This window comes from Sinohyriopsis cumingii, chromosome 18 (assembly GCF_028554795.1).
Source record: "Sinohyriopsis cumingii isolate HCF-2022 chromosome 18, ASM2855479v2, whole genome shotgun sequence".
Classification (NCBI taxonomy): Eukaryota; Metazoa; Mollusca; class Bivalvia; order Unionida; family Unionidae; genus Sinohyriopsis; species Sinohyriopsis cumingii.
The window spans coordinates 5,053,723-5,076,580 of NC_142978.1; the positions used below are offsets into that span (position 1 = coordinate 5,053,723).

A 22,858-nucleotide genomic window follows, 5' to 3' on the forward strand; every position below is an offset into this window, starting at 1 on the left:
TTATTTATAACAATTCGCCGAAGTTGATTCATTCTTCGTATTCGACTTGCTGCTAAATAAATTAAATTTGACCACTCGATGGCGTTGTCGACTATTCACACAACAGCGTTGTCAACAGTTAAACCCTGCGACGAGTGAATAGTCATAGCATAGCCTAGCGTCCATGGACTTCCAGCGGGATTTATTGCATCTGCTACGGTACCGATGTTATTCCCGACAATATCATTTAATACAACTTTTTGTTGTCCGCCTCCCGGAATGTTCACGGTGATGTTTTGTTGTCGAGTATCCTTTGGTCGATAGCACAACGGCACCGGCGTCGTTGGAAACTTCTTCTTGTGCAATTTGAACAATTCCGCTTGAATCATATCTCGCGTTGCTCTTCTACTTGCAACGATTAAATCAGTTGGATGCCATGTTTCGTAGAATTCCCTCATAGATGTCTCTGTGATTGCTTCACGGAATTTTTTACATTGCACTCGATCAGATTGTAATCGAATACTTGTTTTTAGCGCTGTTAATTCTTCATCGAGTGATCTACGCTCGATTGTTAATTCCTCGTAATAGTCTACAAAGCATTTTATCCAGCAATGTGGCGTCATTCCAACAAATGGGGGTGGTTGACCATGATCTCCGCATAATATCAGTTTGGTGCGATGCGTCAGTAAATATTCTACAAACTGTTTTAGTACCTGCAATGATACCGTGACTGCTTCATCCCATACTATAACCGCAGGAATACGTTTCTTTCCCATGCGTGAACTTGTCCATGTATCTCCGGGCCATCTAAAGAACTTGTGATAAGTGCAAGCTTTAACCCCGCGGGATTTCATTTCCCTCGCCAGTCTGTGTGTTGGCGTTAACACAACTAAATCAGATCCTCGAAATAGTTCGATTGCTCGCCTGGTCCATTTAAGTAAGATGTCCTAACTCTAGATATCGGATCATATACGCTTGGTGCATTTGATACCTCTAGAAATGTCGGACACATTCCATGATAATCATCACCGGTAACATCTGCTGATTCACAGTATCCATGCATCGCTTCAGATTTTATTCGCCATGTTCCCCCAAATCCTCCGGAAACGCTAGCGTTTCCATCAGCGATAAATGGTTTAACTTCATTGAAATGTTCTCGCGAGATATAAAACGAATCCGTTGCAACTCTACGTGCAAGTGTTGGAAACCTGTTTATCATTGACAACAAATTAATAGAGACCCAACATAACATCGATGACCTCAGATGAGCAAACTGAGGTGATTCCCCGTCAAGATAGCTAATAATTTTACCGATTGTTTTTCCATTTAACAAGCAGGCGTCACTGCTGCCCACATAAATATTCTTCGTAAATGAATCTGCGATTATAAAATGATATTCTTCTAGATCAGTAATTAATCTCGCTTGAACACGTTTTCTATCATGACCACCTTGAGTAAATTTACCTATAATTCTTCTGCCAAGATCTTTTGCATCGCTTTCTTTGGTGTCTTCATCAGGTGTCGGTAGCCAAACATCGAACTGTTTCTTATATGATATAATTGCCTCACTGACTGTCAGCGATGTCAACGTAGAAGTATCGAGCATCCATCGTAACAACGCAATTGGTGCCCATCTCTTCTCCGTGAAATGTCTACCAAACCACGCGTAATTGATCGGATGTAAATTATCTGCGAGCGTAGATGATGTTATCTTGGCAAACCCGATCAGGTCAAAATCAGGTAGCGGTCCATTAATAGATACTCTAGTCATTTCATTACAGGGATGTCCGAATCTGTTGAAATATTTATGACATTCGCCGAGTCCAAGAAAACTTCCTGGATAGCATGCGGCCATGTCTACGGATATCATTGTATCTGGTAAATATTCAGTATTCCATAGTCCACCGTGTCCGTATTCAACACAGCTCGCTTTGACATCATCAAGAAGTTTAAATTGTGTTGGTAACCAATTATTTCGTTGCTGAGCAGCATGTGCAACAATACTGGGAATTGTAAAGCATTTTCGTGTCAACGTGTCATCCGAAGGATTTCCAACTTTATACTTTCTCGCGATATCGTCCATGGAAACTTGTAGTGTTGATTTTCGATATAATTCTCCGTTAGGCGTCACAAACTGGTCATAATCATCTTCGTTACAGCTCTTAAATAGCCAAACTGAAGTCGGGTTAATATGTTCGTGAATCCAGTTGAATATATAACCGTCGTAAAATTTGATTGTTCTTTCGCTGGGAAATACAGTCATGTTTTTCTCCCATGCATGTGAATTATGATCGAAAATCTCAATCGGTGATCCATTTCTGTTATACTTTGGTGCATGTAATATTTCTCCGGTGATGGTTTTAACGATTATCTGATACTTCAACGCGGTTTGTAATCTAGCAATATCTGCTATTGATGCTCCGTTGTCTGCAGTTTTTGCATTAAAATCATTTAGTATCTTAGCCCGCGCAGTCGTTAAACCGTTTCCTCGCACAGTGTTTTTGAGGTGATTAATTACATGCTCGGCAACACAATTTATCTTCTCCTGAGATTTTTCCCGATATTTCATCGGAGATAGTTTTCCAATGTTAGGTTCTTCAGCAGAAACAACCCGTATATGATTGCACTAAATGGATGTGCGATATTGAAATAAACTTTATCAATTTTAACTAACACCCCCGCTGGGGTATTTCTATCAATGATAACATTTCTGCGGTCACTTGTTAACACGCGATCATGTTTATTGTAAACCTTCCAGTATTTCCCTGCAAACTTAACATATTTTACTCTGATATAATATTTTTTTTTCTCCTGTCGATGCTCGCGAGCATATTTTCCGCGCGAACATTAGTCATCATACCATGCTCGCGCAATGTTTTATACGTCGAAAAAACATAATCAGCACCTTCAAATAAAAATTGCATTTTTGCTTCGGCGGTACTTTTCTTGATTCTCCAGTTAGGTATTTTTGAATCAAGATCACCTATATCTCTACGTGGCCGCGGTAGGGTTATGTCGTCGATGCGATAAATATCTTCCATATAAAATTTAGACAGTGAGTATTTAATTGAAAAAATCAACAATATATATGGCTGAAAACTATTGCAAATGGAAAATACTTGGAACTAATCAATGTTGCCAGCGAAAATGTGTTGCTGATTATTGTGCAAGTCACAATCAGAATATCAAACGAGGATCTTTAGGTGGAGCTATCTGTATTGTTTGTGGAAATACAACTCGGGGTAAAACCCGACTATGCCTTGAAGACGGTGGTAAAAGGTTTCGTGAATGTGCCAGATATTATCTCCGACGATATAACGTCGTAATAACAGAAGAAAATTACATTAGAAAGCACCAACAATTAAATACAGATTCTGCCTAAGTTATATATGGAAGATATTTATCGAAAACACCCAATCTACAGCAACTACGAAGCTTCATCTGATGGAGTTGTCAGACACTGGAGAATAAAGAAACCACTCGGATGTGTCAATAACACTGGTTATATGATCTTTACTATTAATACCAGCAATCTCAGAAAAACTTATCTTGCACACAGATTCATTTATGAATGTTTCCACCGGGTAATCCCTGATGGTTTTGAAATCGACCATATCAATAGAAATCGCTTAGATAATCGTATAGGTAACCTACGTGCTATTACTGCTAGTGAAAATAGTCTTAATAAGATGAAAAGGCCTCATCGTCGATCACGGCGACCAGTTATTGCTGTGTTTAACAACACCGAGAAGAGTTTTCCATCGATGTCTTCCGCGGCCATATATTTCGGTGTGGACTCAAAATCAGTATTTCAAGTTCTTGAAGAAACAATTTTATCTACGTGGTCAAAAACGTTCAAGACTCGAGTGGTTTTCCGTGAAAATTAGTCGCATCACTTAAAGTTTCTGTCTGAATTTGACAATCAATTAGAAACAGAATATTTATATATCATGAACGACGAAAACATCACCACGTTGACAACTAAACGTGATGCAATTAAACATCTAATCGGAACAAGTACAATTTTTACTTCATCGTGGATAATTTACGAATACGGTAAAGTTAAAGAAGCTCGCGCACAAGGCTATCGAACACATAAAAATGAGTATCGAATAATGAAGATTCTTAATGAAGAACTTCGAAGTAAAATTCTATACCTGAACCGGGGTAATCTATCTGTGTTAACACAAGTAGGAAAAACAATCAGAAAGATTATTAATAGTATCAGTGAGATATTCGAACAAGAGAAAGCTAGCAAGGGTCTCTCTGATGAATTTGATAAACTCATCGTTGAAGTTTCTTCGGATGATGAAACACAAATTGTTTCTGGAAATGTCTTTGACATTTCTAACGCTAGCGTTTCTGCTTGCAAGGTTAAAAATACAAAGATTTCCAAGAAATAATTACTGATAATGATTACCTGATAATAATTATCCAATAATTACCGATAACGATTACTAACACGATAAAAACCAGGGTTTGAAAAAATAATCTGGAGTTTTTTCAATCGAGTAATAATTATCTGATAATAATTATCAGGTAATTATTTTTTTTGTCTGTAAAAAATATATGTCCGAAAATTCCCAACGATGCATTTTGACGCCTGAAGAAATCAGTCAAATACAACTAAAAAAGGAATTATTCCAATAGCAGATATTGCTAAGCAATTTCACGTAGGATATAATAGAATTTATTCAGTCTGGAAGCAGGCTGATCCTGATTCGATAAGGCAAAAGATAACAACAAAGCCGAACCAGCAAACGTTAGATAAATTAGCACGCGTTGAGAAATTACATGAAAAGCAGCAAAAAAGGATTGAGGAATTAATTGCAGAAAATGCGAAGGCATTTTCAAACAACGAAATCCTTGTCAAGAAACTCAATGATACCATCGAGGAAAAGTCCATACAAATACAAGGATTAACAAAGACAATACACGCCATGGACGCAAAATGTCGTGAAATCGGAGCAAATATGCTACTTCAAAAGAGCTTGGCTGAATTACAGAAAATAAAAGCTACAACTGAGCAACAAGTCGACGCTGAGAAACAAAAACTGGAATCATTGCGATTAGCAAAGAAATCCGCTGGAAATCCTTCGGACGTTTCCGGAAATGCAAGTATTTCTAAGGTAAAAAAATGGTCAAAGTGTTTTTGAGAAATGTAAAAATTTCGATGCAAAAAATGTAAGCATTTCTAAAAAACCTCCTATAGATTTTCAGAAGTATCTTGCTCCGCTTTAGATTTCCAAAATCTCCCTAAGTGCATCAATAGACAAGCATGAATGAGCATAATTAAGAACTTCATCCATGGTCATGAATACGTGTATGAAATCTGAGTCTTTAAGCCGTTGATGGTCTTCATCGCGTAACAGAAATTTATCATTACCGTGTTTACCTATGCGGATTAAAACATACCCTAGTTTGTGACTAAATTCAGAAAGTCTAAATGCTTCTCTGATAGCATCAGCAAGTTTGTTTTTTTTTTATCATAAATATGCACCTGGACATGATTGTAAAAGTCCGAAGGATTTTTGTTTTCACTCATTATTGTAAATATCTTTGATATTTCAATTATTTGAAAATATTTTGTGTTTTTATGTTAACAGTGATGTTTTTGACAGATTGTGTTTCATCATCTGAAGAACTTTCGGAACTTTCGGAAATGTCAGTGGAAATGTCGGAGACATTTTCATCACTTTCAGAGAGACTTTCATCATCAATGAAATCATCATCACATTTGGAAATATCGAAGATATTTCTCGGAAATCGTTTTACGATGGAAATCGAAGATTTTTTGGACATTATTATAATTTTATATTAATAATTGAAAAGTCCTGAAAATGCAATGCATTTTTAGGATTGGAAGTCTACGACTTTACCAGCAAATTAATACTAATAGTTTCATTTCTCAGGTCCAAAAGTCTACCCTGTTGGTCAGTGACTTTAAAATTCATCCTTGTCAGCACTGGACTTAAACACTGCAGAAATAGTGGATTGATTGGCTCTTGTAAAATCAAAAACCCAGATGGTTCTTTAGGAGTAAATGAGTATAGTATAAACCCTTGCTGGGCTTGATTTGATACTGTTGTGTCTATGTTGTAACTGCCATCAATTGCGTCACACACAAGACTGACCGCGACCACTTCAGTGATATTTACGATTCCCGAAGAAATATGTCTGCCATCACTGGCTGTGGAATTGTCATGTCTGAGGATAGTTGGCGGTGGCAGTATTTTTTTGTGCTGGTCAAGTATGTCATTGAAGTAATCATCGACGATATCAGTAACAAATTTTTTCAAGATGACCGGGGAAACGTATCCTGGAAATTTTAAATTCGGCAACGTGGCTTCTGTGAGTGAATATGCAGCCAGAAATCTTCGTTTATCGGTCTGGCCGACGGGATCAGTGTAATCAATTATTGCCTGAACGAATCGCTGGTTATAATATTCCATGTCTGCGGCAAGCTGATTTAATATCTCAATTTGTTTAATGATTGGAAATCTTTGGGATTGGAAATCTAAAGATTTCTCCCCGCGTGAACTTGTTATATCGGAAAGATGTTCTTGGAAGCGTTGCCGTAGATGCGCTAGTTGTGTTTTATGTAATTGATTAATTTCTTCAAAATTTTTAATCATAATGCTTAGTGTCATGGAATCAAAAGGATTAGAACCTACTGCTCCAGAACGCCACGAAATGATGTTCTTGTTGTGGAAGGAAAAACTCACATTCACCGGTGCACCTTTTATAACATCAAGATGATGCTTGTATGATGGTGTAATTTCATGATATGACTGCGTGTCAGTGATATAATCAGACTTTTTTGGTTCTGGTGGTATCGGTGGTGTCGGTGGTGGATTTTCAGGCCATCCTAATACTGTTCTGATTGAACTGTTATAAATGTCTACGGCGTAACCCGGTGAAGCGACTTCAATGATCGTTGACAACGTTGGCTCGTGTGCACTTATTGATATTTTTGCTTCTTTTCCCGTGATACGCTTTATTTGACGCTGTATTTCTTTGTTGATTTCTTCTATCTGATAAGACCCTGTTGGTAAATGAATGACATCCCAATCTGGATTACCGTCAGTGCCATCGGCACCAGGTTTATTCTGATACGAAAATACAAATGAATTATCTGGCAACTGTCCGTGAAATGATGTCGACCTGATGTTGGGCCAACTGTGATATACTCGTAATTGTGCCAGTGCGATTTCTTTTACTGGAATTGCAGTTGGAAAATTAATATTAAACTCTGGTTGCGTCGAAGATACTGTTATCATTGATGTTTTTACCGGAGCTGTGTTTGCGGCTATCTCTTGAAGTATCTCCGTCATTAATTATTTGCTGTCGTTTCAAATCAAAGTTCTTTGTGTTTTCGTAATCGTTATACGCGGCTGCCATCTGCGCGAATTCGGAATCGGATATAACTGTATCGTCAAGGCTGGATGATATCAACGAGGACAATTTCGAGTAGGTGTTTGTGGCCGCGTTGTTTAACTTTTCATACTCGTGCAATTTTGTTAACGCACACGAGGATATTTTTTTCGCGATAATATTAGCAAATCCTGCTATCGTCGATGTTGTTGAAACTGTAATTACAACTGCAGTTATGATTGCGGTTGTTACCGGAGTTAACGCAGACAATAGCACCCCAGTAGATGCAACTACCGCGGATACCGAATACACTATTGTGTCTAATACAGTTACATGCCGTTTGTATTTTTTTATCTTTGTTGCGCATTTGTCAATAGTATTTTTTAACTCTGACTGCCATTCGCGTACCTGATCATATCTATATTGCTGAGCATTTAATGACAGTGTTGTCGTTGATACCATTTTATTATTTTACGCGGTAACCAATTGAGGCGTTTAAGCTACAAATTCCAAACACCACCAGTAAGATGTTGCGGTTAATTTCTTGTCTGCGGCTTCCAGTATAAATGTTTCTTCGGTTCCCTTGTTTAATATGATAGTCACAACCCCGGAAAACTTGTCGGTGGAATGTCTCCAGGGATATGTTGTAAAGATTTCAAACTTAGCTGCGGAAAACACAGACAGTCTATACACGCCAGTGGCCGTTGCTGTATATTTGATAGTATTATTTTGTCGAGACCATGTTGCGAGTCCAGATGATACCGTGTATACTATATTGGTGATATGCCCGGGAGTTACTCCAGTGGGGACTTTAATCAAATTGGTTTTGTTAACGATATCCTGCTGTGTTTGTTTGATCGTGTCAATGTTGGTCTTGATATCAGAAAGCTTCATATCAACGGTGTGCGGAGTACCAAATAATTCCTCTGCGGTCTCATTAGTTTTTTGAAAGTTTCTTCGAAGTCTTGTAAACGCGTTTACATAAACATCATACTCGGCTCGCAGCCTTGTTACTGTCAACGGCGCTAGTGCTTGCGTGGACACTCGTGTCTACATATTGTTTGTTTGCGGCATCTTCCGCCGATGTTGGATCCGCTAACACAGTTATTTTGTTTCCGTTCATGCTGAGTTCACCTGTCATTGTATCACCGGTATTTTTAGCCGAGTAACGAGTATGCCTCCAACGGTTGTAAACAGCGCGTCAACATATTGTTTGTTTGCGGCATCTTCCGGCGATGTTGGATCTCTTAAAACAGCTATTTTGTTGTCGTTCATGCTGAGTTCACCTGTCATTGTATCGCCGATCTTCGCTACACGTTCCCCTGCGGCTTTTCGTGCTTCATCTCGCAGCATCGCAATTGATATCAGCGAATCTCTGATTCCGCCGCTGTCAGTGAATACAACGATGTTGTCCTTGGTAGCTCCAAGGACCCTGCGAATCATTGTACTTAATGTTACTAGTTTTTAGCTTGCCATGTCGATCTTGAAAAATAACAACCTCATCTGGGTCTATTCCGGTTAACGTTAAAAGATTATCAATTTCATCTTTGGTCGCATACTTTGATAAATCGATATCTTTTTTTTCTTCTTTTGTTCTGCTTGATCTTCCGTAAATATCAACCATTATTTGATAGGAAACTGTTTAAATCGACCCATAGTATACTCGTGCACGGTTTTGTGAGGAGAATTCGCTGATTTCGAGATCGCATCAAGAATATTTAATACTTCACGGCCACATATCGGAGGATCGGTCAGTGTTTGTGTTGGTAACGTTGAGTACCAAACCTTTGTCGTCGTCGGTGACTGCGTCACTGACCCTGTCTTTGACCCTGACTTCATCAGCGGGATGTTTTTTGTATATCGAAGAAACTCAATTGGCGGTGCTAACCCATACGAATCAAAATAGATAATTCCACGTGGATCGATCGCGTAAGCAACCCAGTGAGTTCCTGGACCATCGCTGTTGTCAAGATTAATAATTCCGGTTTCTGGATTATTCGGTCGTGTTGGTAATTGATCTCGCATAACGACGCCTCTGAAATTTTTTTATATTTAATTGTTTAACAGCATCGAGCAAATCAAAATTACTAGCTGGTAGCTTCAACATCGGTGTAAAATCCTTTGGATTTTTTAAAACACTTTGTGTTTTTACGCTAGCATTTTTCAAAACCTTTTTGGGTACCATGAGGGTGGAGTTCCTGGAAGTCTTAGCCCTGATCCGCGAGCCCCCTTTTTTTGTATCCAGATCCGCGAGCGGATCCACCTGTGGCTTTCTTTAATGCCATTCCAGCAGCTGTTCCAACAGCTCCTAACGCGGCGGCTTTGGCGACTGCGGAGGCAGCAGCAGCTATCAACGCTGGTATTGCCGCAAGAAGAGGAAATATACCGCCGGTTTTAACCATATCTTTGACCGCGGCTGGAGAGAAATCAAGTTGAGTTCCAGTCGTTGATTTCTTTGCTTTATTGAAATGTTTTGGTTGGGTTTTAGTTAATGACAGTTTGTTTGGACCGCCCATTAGCTGATCGTGTTTTAGTGTTATTGCTGTCCCACATGTGCTCGCGTTCTTCGATTGTAATTTCTTCACCTGACCAGGAGTCAGAGTGACATTACCATGACTGTATGACATTTTATTTAATACGAGATTGATCTAATTGCATTGCCTTTAGCAATGTTACATATTTTCGGAAAACCAATAGGTTTTCTACTGGGGCATCGATGACTCTCATTCGTCCACCAACACCTTCAAGTAGCATTGCTTTATCGGAAAGTATAACCGCGACGGCTCTGTAATTAGCTATAGCTCCTACGTCTCTATTCACGGTAGCCCGAAAGTGTATATCAACGACAGACTGTCTGGTTAAATCAAGATGCTCCAGCGAGAAGTAATAGATTGGATAATGAGAGATAAAATCCAATTGTGATATTTGCAAACCAGTATCGATATTTAGATCACGCGCTAGATATTTCGTCAATCGTTGGTATGCACGTGCAACATGGTTGTTAGCAAAATTTAGCATTATGTTCTCGGATGGTTCTTGATGCCCGTTTATTCTCAGAGAAACGTCAGTGATACCAAGTTGATCAAATATCATATGCGAGCGTGTTTGATCGCCTACTCGTGCAGCATTTTGAAGAGCAATGAAAATATGTCGCGGCGCAGCAACCCCCTGCTGTGATGTTATATGCCACGTGAATAAACCATTGATGTTACTTTGTATGCTATCTGTGGCCGTTGTAAGCCACGATAACAACGATTTACCACCTTGATCCATAAAAGAAAGCAGTCGCTGTTCTTCGGCAATTGCAGGAGTCATTACCGGCATCCACAGTGATAGTTTTATTATGTTTACCTGACCAGGGTCACCCATCGGTCGCCATATAGCATCATTGTCGCTGACTTTTCTAACAAGCACGACCGTATGTTTCGCTCCGAAAATCACTTTTCTGACATCTCTGCAAAATCCAAAGATATGCGACAGCGGAATCGCACATGAAAAATTTCTACGATTACCTTTTAGCATTTGTTTACGTGCAGCGAAACCTAAATTAAATTCTGTATTAGCACTAATAATCATGTTTTCCACATCGATATCAGCAGGAACAGGGGCACCACGGTTTTTTGGTTGTCTAATAATGAACTGATCACTGTTAGGAAAATTAGAAGCGTCCTTGGCAAACATCATTGATGGACCAGCTGATCTTGTATAATAATCAGAATATCTTGCTAGACCAATTATTGTTGTAGCAACATCGACATCCTTCTGAATCGATTCGATATTTTTTCCATCAATCATGTAGATAGCACTATCAAACAAGGCCATAATTCCGTTATTGACAAAACCAACTTTAACATCAGGTCCGTATTCTGTACCATCTGTTTTTATAATTTCACCTTCGATTTCAATAAATGCTTCAGCGGACAGGAAATATCTACTTGTATCTTGAACCTGAAGTTCAATTCGTCCTTGTTTGTTTGGTTCTCGTGAGTCATAAGAGTAATACTGATAAGCACGCACTGATTCATTTTTAAGAACCGGTTCGTCTATGTCGAATGCTGGGTCGGATTCCCGTTTAAACATTTTATTATAAAAGCTATGATCTAAATCATTGTCGCCTTGACTTGCCAAGGAAACGAAGACCACTTCCGGCAATCAAACTTGTGTTTATTTGTTCAGCCGGATTTATCCCTTGATTTATCAAGGCCGCTAGTTTTTGATTTGCGGCTTCATTTATTACTTTACTAACATCCGCTGGCATGTCCGCGGTGACTGGTAATTTTACCGGCGGAGGCGAACCTCTTTGAGGCGAACCTCTTTGAGGCGAATCTCTTTGAGATTTACGTATTAGTCGTGCTAGTCTGTCCTTGATTGCCAGGAATGCTTTACCGGCAGCGCTACCAATAGCGCCAGTAGCTTTATCTTTAATAACATCAATGGCTTTCACTAATAATTGTTTTGCGATCGGTATTGCTTTAGGTGCCATTCTCGCAAATAAACCCCGAACAACATCGCCTAATCCGTTTCCATAAGTCATCCTGTATACGGGTACTCGTGAATTTACCACCCTGACCATAACTGGTCTACGATGAGAATTGTGTACGATCATTTTATTTAATTAGTTATTTCTCTAATCGCTGTCCACGAGTTCATCAATAAGTTCTCGATAGATGTGAGTATCCATGATGCCGCCTTGAAATAATCGCTGACAGATATCAGCTGCTTCATTAATTATTTCTGGTGAGTTATTTCCGGCACGTCTTCCTCCGATGAGAACTTCTAACCGTGATACATCATTGATGATATTATCAGGACAGGGAATACCGCTCAAACCTTTACCAGTTGTTTTTCTAGATGGTATTTTCGATGGTATTAAACTTTTAGTTGGTTGTGTTTTTGATGATATTGGAATTTTAGGAGGTTCAAACAGCTCAAGTTCTTCAAAAATATCTTCTTCTGGAGTCGGAGGATCTGGGATATCTTGGTGTGGCACTGTAATTGTACTAGTTAGTGTTTTTGGTGGCCTTCCTCGTCTTTTTTTTAGGTTCTTGCGCTTTCTGTTCCAGAGCTCGCTCTTTCTTCGCTTGTATTTTCGCTTCTTTTTCTTCTTGTTTTTCTTTTTTTCTTTCATCTCGTAATTGTTTATTATACCCAACTACACCTGTTTTTATAAAATTATAAGTATCGTCAGTTTTAGATATTCGGGATATACCTCGATTTATTTTATATACATAATCAGCCCACTCAGTTTGAGTCATACCTTTAATTTCTGGTTCTAGAAATTCATGTTTACGATGAAAATTATCAACAATCCAAACAGAAAACTGTTTAAGTTCATCTGGGTTACTCAGTGGAATATTTTTTATTTCTTCGATACCATCATCAGTAAATTTGTCTATAAATGATGCTTTGACAGTTACAAGTGGACCTACTGCACCTGGATCAGCTAATGCTTGTTGTTCACAAAGTTGTTCTGTTGCTTGAAGTAAACCTCGCTGTGGTTTTCCACCCTCTCTTGCAACATCTTCAGGAGTTCTTCCTGCGATTGCAGTTAAAACTTTTCCAGTGACTGCAGTGACAGGTTTGAATAATTCCTCTGTAGACTCTATGAAACCTTCTCGCGATTGCTGCCGTGCTTGTAATTTTTGTCTTACACTATCTCGTACAGGAATAAATTTTTTTTGCTTCTAGTCGCTCTCGAGCCAGTCTAGCAGAATGTGCTTCTCCAATGTTGGCCATTATTGTTAACTTAAATTTTTAATTCACGGCAATCAAATCCCGCCAAGATATTTTCACGTGGCCGCCATAAAAACACCGATGTGATTTACGTGACACAAAAACTGACACAGATTCCGACGGTAATCAGAGAAAACTGTAATATCGTAGCGGTGTTTTCAGGTACTGGTATGTGGACGAAGCGTTATATTCATCAAAACTAGTGTGATGGCGACATGGATTATAATCAGTTTAACAAGTTTATGTCCAAAGCAGAACCACCGCATGGATTTGTTACGATAAACTTACATGATCCTAAAACACGATACCGAGTAGGATTGGAAAATGTGATACATTTTTGAAAACAAAAAATGTCTTTGAAAACAAAAAATGTTTAACAACAGCAGCAGAGGGGCTCAATAAATTCATCGCGGGATCGATTTTTTACCTCAAAAACGCAAGCGTTTTAATTGCAAACATTTCTATGAAAATTTTTCGGACATTTTTGAAAGCAAAAAATGATAGCACTTTTTAAGTAGTGTTTTTAGACAGTATGATGTCCGAAAACACACACAAAGTGTATTCGAAAACCCCAACAGAGGCTTGGAATACACTTTAATGTTTTGCAAACGTTATTTAAGTCATTTATAGGTCACAAGGAAGACAGATTAAATCGGGCTAATAAGCCTTCTACGGGAATTCTTTCATTTCTAAGGTCGTTTTTGACCTAATAGTTAATTAGGGAAGAGCCCCTCTGCTGCTCCATGTAATGCCTGTCTGGTTTGAGACAGTGTTTGAGAGAGTTTTTTCCCCCTCCACTCAAGCTGTGCTGTCTTATGATTTGCAATATGTGAGAAGTAGAGCTGTGACTTCCACATATTGGCTGGCCTCAGAAAAAGATCATTCTTTTTTCCTGTTTGACTCGTAGGATCTGCCTAGCAATTCGCACAAGAGTTTTTCTCTGAGCAGGACCTTCCAACACGAATCTGAGGCCGACTGGTTTCCTCTTGTAGTCTTCTTTGTGGTTGTCATGTTTTTAGCAGTTGAAATATTGCAAAGGATAAGAAATAAAGGGTCGACAGTCATGCTCAAGAACCCGACTTTGAATGATGCAGGCAAAATGGCGCAACTGAGCGTCAGTATGCAAGCGTCAGGGGAGAATCGGTTGGCCGTCACGGCGAATGTTGATTTATTTCACTCTGTACACGTTAGAACTGCTTCCCTTTAGTTATCCAAATGTCAGGATCGAACAACACCTCTTGATGATTTGAGAAATTTGTATAGAAATACGTTAAAAGGTATCTTCACTAACCATTTTGAGGGACGAAGATTACAGGAGTCAGCTTTGCAGCTACACGTCACAAGTAGCTAGCACGAACAAACATTTATTTTACACTTCTTGGCTCATGAACCAACTCCTTATGTGCACTGGCTATGACAAAAGGTCACACCTTGTTTAGATTATGGTTTTCATAATTGGATTCAGAGACCAGACATCTTTAACGATTTCAGTAACTCGCTAATTGAATTCATCCATTTGTTTTTGAGACCAGATATCATGATGTTTGTTCATTGTGGTTGGTGTTCCCATAGCGGCATGATAAAACATTCATCACCCTTGCTCCCCTCACGCCTTGAAGGGACCCCCCCCCCCCAACCAAGATTTCTATAGATTCACGGTAATGGGACATGTTTTTCATGTCAGGGCTAGGCTATACAAGGTGGCAACCTCAAGCAAGGTAACCTTTTATAGAACTTAAACTTGTTTGTCCATTATATTGTATCTTGTACATCGTATTTAAGCTGCTTGGAAAGGTTTAATTTTACCCGTTATATTCTATCTACCACTTCATGTAAACTTCTTTTAGGAAGATTTATCTTCCTTGTTGTTTTCGTGTAATTGATTCTTAGATATTTTCGAACGCTACTTTTGGTCGGCAGTAATTGTGCCGAGGTGCGATTAAACATTGTATGAAAGTTTGATTCGGTGCATGTAAGAATACAGCTGCACTATCATCAGTTAAAACAGTCTAGGTGTGCGACTGGAAATACTGTTTGAATATTTATGTGGAACTAGAGATTAAAGCGTGTAAGAATTAATAGGTATGTACTAACCTAACAATTATTTAGAAAATTCCCTGTCAATTTTGAAGTCACTTGATAGCAGTCATACGGTTGCCCATGTCAGCCTCATCGGACTTGCGTCCGTGCATTTCAGAACTTATGCAGTTGTTTTCTATCTTTATAAAAATATCTTTGAGAGTAACTATATAAGAATGTGAAAATGCGTCTATTAAATTACATTGTTTCGGCAATGCTTAATAATTTTATTTTTGAGAAACTGCATCTCATGCAAGATTCTTAAGTGATTTCACGTCAAAATACTTGGACTTCGATTCTGCGTGTCCTAATGTTTATTGACATCAACTCAATGAAGAATCTGTTTTCAACATGTTTCACCAGGAAAGACCTTATAACGCTTGAAGGGATGCAGCTTGTAAAACTACTTTTGCTGAGATATTTTAAGTATGTTTTAAAATAACATTATCATCTTTACCATTTATCCTGTAGTTATTCACGAGTTTTTATTTAAAAAAAGCTTCTTGCTAAATTCATGTTTACATTTGTAGAACATTTGTTCTGAGGTGCCGTTAAACCCGAATGCATAAGTAGTATGGTGGGGCTATATGGGGAAAATGGAGAATCCAGTCAAAAAGGTCGTGGGCCTGTATAGGGATAATATTTATAGGGACGATGGAAATCTCAGTCAAAAAGGTATTGGGCCTGCGGTAAAAAGTCTAGAACTCTTGGCGGGGACGGGACTCGCGCTACATAGACATATATAACACATACAATAAACAACATACATACGTAGATGGAGGAACATTAATCTATCACACAAATAACTATACAATCCACTAAACAAATTAGGCAGGAACGTAAATCTTTTCGAGGCATGTGCGTAGCCCTGAAAAATGCTTTTGGTTTTATGTTAACATCATTCCATTAACACGCATAGGTCTTCTTCCCTTCCTCAAACTTCTCCTGAATTCTGGACCGTAGATGAGGAATCTCTTTAAACAGCCTTGTCTCTCCACACACATTCATTTTTCCAGTGGCTATCGGTGATCCATGCTGATTTGACATACATGGGTAAGTCCGTACGGAACAGCATCGACGATACGAGAGTAGATGATTCAAAATTAGTCCACATCTTGTGACGAGAACAGGCGAAGGGAACGCAGGGGACTGCGATTATTAATAGTGGAAGAGCGGATCAAAACGGATTCAGTTATTGCCCCAATCCTAACACGCGTTGCAAAATTCAGTCACAGTGCTGAGGCTGTCTTTCAATCCGAAGAGAGTGGTATGTGACGTCACATTCCCTACTTAGATGCGTTAGCGTCTGTGCGTAGAGAATTCATGTGACACAGATTTATAACATGACGGAAACTAAGAAGACAATTAATTGGGGTGCACTGGTCGTGGAGACGAGAAGCGATGGTATAGAAGCGGCTACCAAAGTCAACTCAGTCTTACTTCCATAGGAGGTCGATTTTAACTGGGATTTAGTCTATTTTCTTTCTTCTTTGCAAGAATTTGTTCCGGTACCAGTAACTTGCCATCTTCTCCAGAGACAGAAAGAAGAATTAGAGAAATGTTTACATCAGCAGAAAGAAGCAGAACAAGCTTTTCTCCTTCAACAGCAACAGCGAGAAGAAGAAGAAGAAGCAAGAAGGAAACGACAGGAGGAAGGAGCAGAGAAGAAACAAAGTCTAGGAGAAGAGGATGACAGTAAAAGTCAAACAGTGACAGTAATCTTAGACATTTTAGCAGAGTTAATGAGTCTGAAACAGATGTATCAGATTTCTTTAATACGATCGAAGATAAAAAGACTTTCCCGAGCCAAACAACCCAGCCCTGCTACTACGCCTGCGATACCACTCCTAATGATTTCTACCAGTTCATCATCGACAGGAGCAAGTCCAGAAGTAAGCCTTGGCCGTTGCAAAAGCTTAAGGCAGTTAAAGGGGATTCCGTCCCGTTCCTGAGTTTGTTTTTAAATAAGCACCCAACGGTCCATTTCAGGATCACCCACTTCTCTCGATAAGAGAAAGCATTCATTTTGCCAAAATCAAATAAAACTCAAGTCTCTTGTTTGCCCCATTATGTACGTGTGTGAATTAATGAGGGTAGGTCCTTATTCTAAAAGAACAAAAGCCAAGAGACAATTATATTTTTTTTGGTCTGGTCTAATGGTACAAATCTAACAATCCAATTCACCACACAACACTTTAATAAGTTTATAGACTTCTTCTGTGTCTATGTTCACTCTCTTATTAGTTCAATTTCTTCAATTTGATAGTTTTCGCTTCCTCTTTTGCCTCAATTTTACGTCGTCTTCTCTTCTTCTCTTTTTGCTCTTTCTCGACAAGCTTAAGTTCTTCCTTTGGGGATGGTACCTCAGCTTCTTCCTGTTCTGATCCCATCGTTTCCTCTTGCTCTTGTTATTTTTTAGAGCATTCAGAAGAACAATGTCTTTTTCCTTGACAGTTGTAAAATGTATCTTGACTTTTGTCTCTTATAACACCTATTTCGCTTTTTTGACGGTTTGGACACTTTGTAGCCCAATGCCCTTTCCTCTTACAAAAATAGCAAGTATCTTGACTTTTATCTCAAAAGGAGGGGGAGTAGTCCATCGTCTAGTCTAAAGAAAACTTTCGTATCATAAGTTCGATCTTTGTGGACTGTTCAAGCGTTGTCGTCGGTTTGAGAATGAAATGAATACTGGAAGGGAAGACACTGACCATTTATATATAAGCTGGTCTGACATAGATATAAAGGGACCCATGACATTAAAAATATAGTCATCTGACTTTGTGCAGTGAAGATACAACAAACACATCATTTAGTCGAGAAAGGAGAAGGAAGTAAGAGGCAGAAACATGATTTATCACCTCGCACATTAGCTGAAGAAATGGTTCAAAATCTTGCCAGCGATTTTGAAGATGACATGAGTGAGCCAGAATCCAGACCCAGAGATTCTACACCCAACCAAAGTTCACCACCATTAACCCATGAAAAAAATTACTACCACATTCGAGAGACGAAAAAGCGCTCTTCTAAAACATTTAGAACCACGGCCTACACGTACACAGTAAAGTTTAAAGATTTCAAGCCCAATGTACCGCTAGAGAAAGCAGCCAAGTTCATCACTGAGGTGTGGGATTCTCTGTTAACCACACTGAAACGACAATGTGAAGCCAAAGAAAACGATCGCTTGAGACTTTCCATTCATCACGACAATTTGATGCCCCCCGTTTAGATCGAGTTTAACAGCCCAGCAGAATTGACACCTTCCAAAGTCATCGACCGGCATTCACATTCCTAATGTATGTGAGGCTCATCGAGCGTGCGAGAAGTGCCTCCAAGAGCCTATCTTTGCCATCACTGCAGCAAGATTCCTGGAGGACGCGAAAAATCTCTTCGGTGATCGAACACGCTAGCCGATTTCGTCCAATGGATCTTAGATCCCATCGATGAGACGTGGATCCTAGAGGACATAGAACGATACGGAGATTTCATAAACATGCCACGGTGATGGGTCGCAATGTTTCGGGATAAGATGGGCAATTTCTTCTCAGATACTATACGGAGCCAAAATCATTTCCATGCAAGTGGAACAAATGCAATTTAAAGATTCAGTGAGTTAATTGGCCATGCCTTTTAGTCAAATGCATAAAACGCTTGGAATGACAGAAATGACCAAAGGTTATTTCCGCACTTTTTAATACCGAAGCCAATCAACACGCTTTTCTACCCCATTTGCCTGAGGCTCACTATTACAACCCCGACAACATGCGTATCGAACAACGAGAAGCTTTCTACGCTTGGTACCAGGCTCACGCGTTGGAGCCCTTCGACTTTCATGAAGAAATGTTAAAGTATTGTCGACATTTTACGGCGTTGCTGTGGAAAATTTCGAGAAATGTTCATTGAACACGAAGGGGTAGATCCTTTGAAAGAACTCTGCACCATTGCCAAAGCGTGCTCACTAGTGTGCCGCCAACGATTCATGCCTGAAAACACCCTGGCTGCCATCAGCCCTCAAACGATAAACTTTGTCAAACGTCAGTACACGGTCAAAGCCCTAAGCTGGCTACGTTACTTGTGCGACAAAGAAGACAAATGGATCCAACATGTCCGCAAAGAAGGAGGCGAAAAGACCATCGGAACGTATTTGTTGGATGGTTGGGACTTCGAAAACCCCAAGATCGTGTACGAGTTTAATCGTTGCTTATTTCACGGATGTCCCCCCCCCAGCCACCCTGAACGTGACACTAAAAAACTTTTTTTTTTTACAACGGACCATGAAAGAACTGTACCAGGCCATTTGTCAGCGGCTCTTGAAGATAAAACAGCAAGGATACCAAGTGGTGGAAATGTTGGAAAACGAGTACAATCATCGTTTGAAAACCGATCCTGAGTTTAAACGCATCGTGGAAAGTTACAAGCTGGTGGACCCACTGAACCCTCGAGACAGTTTGTACAGAGGACGGACATATGCAACCTATTTGCTGTACCAAACTGATGATGAGAAAGGAGAAAAAATCAAATACTTCAACGTGTGTTTGCTGTATCCTTACGTGTGCAAATATTGTCTCTTTCCGCAGGGCATCCGCAGTTGCTGACCGAACACATCGATCTGGACAACATTCGAGAAAACGAAGGATTGATTAAGTGCAAAGTCTTGCCTTCAACCGACTTGTACCATCCCATTTTACCTCACCATTGCCAAGGAAAACGGATGTTTTCCTCGTGCCGTACTTGTGCCGAAGCGTGTAACCAAGACCGATCTTGTCAGTACACCCAGGAAGAACGCGCCTTGGCGGTAACGTAGGTCAGCGTGGAATGGTTTAACACTCTAGATCTGGGATACCAACTGTTAGAAATGTACGAAATTTGCCACTTTGCCAAGACAGAAAAATACCACAAGGTCGATGGGACTCACAAAGGCATTTATGCAGACTACGTGGATAAAGTTTTGAAACTGAAACAAGAAGCCAGTGGCTGTCCTTCCTGGTACCACACTCCCAAAGACCAAAAGAAATTCAAAGAGAAATACTGGGAGCAGGAAGGCATCACTTTTAGACCACGTGGAAAAAAGCGAAGGCAGGCTATCGTTTGCCAAAGTGATGTTCAATCGCTTGTGGGGCAAAATGGCACAACAACCGTATTTACCCAAGACAGAGTTTTTGACAGAACCTTCCCGTTACTTTCAGATGATTCATGGCAAAACCAAATACATGAAACACGTGGACGTCGTTTGTAAGGACTTGATCTTAGCAGCTACAGTCAACTGGGACAAGTAATGAATGTGTCACCATTAACCAGGTGCATTTGGAGTATAAAAAACAGCCCTTTTCAGGGCTAGCCAAATTTTTTAGAAAAGAGACTATTCTAGTTGCCAATTTGTGAGCAGTGTGATTATAAATACTCACTCCTTTTCTAATGCGATAGCGTGTGTGTGTGTGTGTGTGTGTTTTCGCGTATGTTTGTGTGTATGTGTGTTTGTGTGAGTTAGCGTACGTTTGTGTGGATAGTAGATAATGTGATTTTTCTCTTTCCCGTGTGTAGATAGTAGATTTTGGGTTTTTGATAGTATATTTTGGGTTTGTAAGCATTAGCGTACGTGTGTGTGGATAGTAGATATTGTGGAAAACATTTAGGGAGTTAAGGGGTTCAGCATGTTACACCCTCCTGTTGGTGGGTCCGAGCTCGTACACAGGCGATAAATATGTCCTAGATACATGAATACCCTCGCCCCTCACCAGTAGGTTCGCACTCTGCTCTCCTCTGCAAGTCCTTCCGTGTTTTTATTAAACTAAGTGTTAAGAGGTTTTATTGATACCTTGTTTAGTAGTTGGTTGATAATTTAGTGTGGCGAGGATTTAAATTATTTGAGCCCCTATGATATAGTTAGTTAAAAGGACATATCTTTTACTTATTTGATTCCTATACACATTTGTAAAGACAGACATCTTTGTCGAGTGTTCTGGTCTGTATGACATGTCAAAGACATTTGGTCTTATTTTGTTTCCTAACTGTGTTAACTAAGTGTTGGGATGTTTTATTGATACCTTGTTTAGTAATTGGTTGATATTTTTTGTGTGGCTTGGATTTAATTTATTTGATTCTCTATGACACAGTTAGTTGAAGAGACATATCTTTTATTTATTTGTTTCCTATACAAATTTTTGTTAAGACAGATATCTTTGCCGAGTGTTCTGGTCTGTATGCCATGTCAGAGACATTTGGTCTTATTTTGTTTCCTAATTGTGTTAATGGTTAGACTTATATTTTATTTGTTATCCCTGTATCATGGATAAAGTCAATTATGCTTATGTACGTGGTGTTTAGGTAGGGGTTTGTACTCAATAAGAATTATGGATATCAGAATTCAAAGTCAGTCTGTCAGTTAGTCTGGCTACCCAGCGTTGACTAGTCAACACATAGGAAGATGAATTTATTCAACGATTTAAAAGATAGTTGGTACTGGAAGGTGGATGGAGCCTATGTAGTGGAAAAACTTGCCGATTAATGGAAGTGTCCAGGTAGCCTAGACTTTGTGACCAGTATGAAAGTAGCGAGAGGTCTGATTAAATGATATCACAGAGGAAGACGCGGAGAGATTAAGAGGCTTCATTCATCCTAGGTATGTTAGAGTGGGAACATTGAAGGATGCACTTGATGGTGTGATGAAAGTCAGGTGATGTTTTAGAACAAATATAAAATTTGACAGAGTGGTCTTATGTGAAATGGGAATTAGACCAATTAAAGAAAGCTGAAGAAATGATGAGAAAGGTACTGATAAGAGGAAGTGAAGAAAAAAAAAAGATAACTGGGCTAAGGAGAGAAAGGACAAAAAAGAAAGGAAAAAGAAAACAGAAAGAAAAAAGAGGAATCTGAAAGACTGAATCAAAACTGGATCAAGGTGTAGGAAAAGATTAGATTAATTGGACATTCTGACTGGATGCCAGAGAAGGAGAGAATAATAGGTAAAGTTCGGAGATGGTGCAATAACTGGAGAAAATAGAAGAAGAACCCAAAGGCCCTTTTCAAGAACACTCGTATGCCTACAGAATATTTGTTTTCTTGCCTAATTTGTTTTAGTGTTTTTTTTAGTGGCTTGTTTGTGTGATAGATTAATGTTCATCTATCTATGTCTGTATGAAGTATGTGTTATATATGTCTATGTACCGCCAGTCCCGTTCCGGCCAAACTTTCTAGGTTTTATTCCCGCTGTTTCCTCAGATAGAGGTCAGCTCCTTGCAACGTTATTACCAATCATCGGTACCGTGATGTCACTCCACCTGTTCCATTCCTGTTGTCCCTATATCAATGGCAAGTCCCATTGTCCCTATACAGGCCCAATACCTTTCTGACTCGGATTTCTATTGCCCCTATAAATCTTGTCCCTATACAGGCCCACGACCATTTTGACTGGATTTTCCATTGTCCCCAAATCGCTTCACTATACGTTACATACATACATACATACATACATACATACATACATACATATTACTCACCCTTCCTCAACGATCGTATAGACTGTTTGGTCGTACTGTGTGCTGTTACCTTTTCAAACACTGAAGACATGAAAATATATAGTGCTACGCTCCTTCACATGGATTTTTTGCAGTTTACTCGTTTCAGCGTATTAGTCGAATAATAAAGTTTAGAAATGTAGAAAAAGACTAAGATTAGAAGGTCAGTGTTAAAATATTGG

General features: G+C 39.3%; 1 protein-coding gene across 1 annotated transcript in view; it reads left to right on the top strand.

Moving 5' to 3' along the window:
* LOC149775997 (uncharacterized) overlaps positions 1 to 22,858 on the top strand; it is a 58,496-nt gene that overhangs the window by 30,035 nt on the left and 5,603 nt on the right. The window lies entirely within an intron of this gene.